Source organism: Pundamilia nyererei, unplaced genomic scaffold (genome assembly GCF_000239375.1).
Source record: "Pundamilia nyererei isolate P.nyererei 1_Seehausen unplaced genomic scaffold, PunNye1.0 scaffold00008, whole genome shotgun sequence".
In the NCBI taxonomy this organism is placed as follows: domain Eukaryota; kingdom Metazoa; phylum Chordata; class Actinopteri; order Cichliformes; family Cichlidae; genus Pundamilia; species Pundamilia nyererei.
In genome coordinates, this window is record NW_005187409.1 from 7267491 (window position 1) to 7269108 (window position 1618).

A 1618-nucleotide genomic window follows, 5' to 3' on the forward strand; every position below is an offset into this window, starting at 1 on the left:
GTTAACACGAGGGATATCTGCTCTTGCTTCTCTCTGTCCAAAGGTTTCTGCAGTACCATCTCAACGTTTTTATTTCCATCAGCATTATTATGCATTTTCAGAACAAAATTGTCAGTTGGTTTTAGTTCGTACCTTTGAAGATCATTGGTGCCAACATCAACATCCACAGCCCTTTTCAGAACAAATTTTGCACCAGTTACCGCAGACTCACTAATTTTAAACTCCATCTCTGTTTTCTCAAAGGTGGGTGCATTATCATTGATATCGGTGATCTGCACTGTAACCGTATAAAATTCCATCGGATTCTCCAAAATGATCTGAAAATGTAGAGCACACGGTGTCGTCCGTCTGCACAGCGCCTCTCTGTCGATCCTTTCTTTAACGAGGAGGACTCCTCTTTCTCTGTTCAGCTCGACGTACTGGTCGCTGTCTCGGGTATAAATCCGAGCTTTACCTGATATTAAACGTTTGATTATTAAACCCAAATCCTGTGCTATATTACCAACTAACGATCCTTTAGTCATTTCCTCCGGTATTGTATAGCTGACTTGTCCAGTTACCGAGCCAAAGGAAAGGAGAGCAAAAAACAACAGCGCAGGCCCTTTCATTGTTCTATCCTAGTATTTTATCAACGAGGCTCCACAACGCGAAAATATATTCCATTAAGTGAAATCAATTCCTGGTAGACACAAAAATCTTTTAGCGGTATATTCCTCCCAGAACAACGGAAAATTTAAAAAAAAATAAATGTCGTCTTTGTCATCAGATATTCTGCGCATCTAGAATATCCGCTCTTTCTCGTCGTACCCCGTGCTCGTTATGTGGTCGTTTATGTGAGATACGCTGCTGTTGCAACCCTACTGTCAGCCATCAACACTCTGGTCAACAGCGGCCCTAAGAGTTCAAAAAACAAAACTGCAGAACACTACTGTCAGGCAATCCTTAATAGAAGACTTGTAATCACAGATGTTTATCACGGGAAACGTAAATTAAATTTAAAAAAAAACCCACAAACAAACAACAAAAGTTTTCTTCAACGCTGTTGATTCCTCACTTCAATGTAAATTAGCTCCAAATGTAGTGTGAATGGTAAATGTACTGGTTTCTACAAAACGCTTAAAAAACACCTGTTTTAACACTCAAACGCCTTGTCCAGCATGTTTCATTCACACATTTATTCATTTTTTTCTTGCGCTAAGACATTTCTAACAGTCACACTCCAATGAACGCATCGGGAGAAGCTCAGGGTTCAATATCTTGTCCAAAGGTAATTTTCACTCAGACCGGAGATGCTACTGATCCAACACCACACGTCCCATTGATACATGAGTTCCTCTATCTCGTGAGCTACAGCCAAACCAACTAACAGTGTTTTCTTTCTTAAAATTATCAGTCATGAAAATGATTCCGTGAAAGCATACTCAAAGTATTAAATAAGGAAATTTTGTGAAGATAAAATCCCACAGGAATAATAAAAAGATATGTAAAATACAAGAACAGTAAAAATAAGTTCAATAGTGTCGCTGTCTGCGGTCCTGAAATCACTATCCAAGACGATCAAGATGAGTGGGGGCACCACTGTTTTACATTAAGGAAAACAAAACAAAACAAAAAAAAA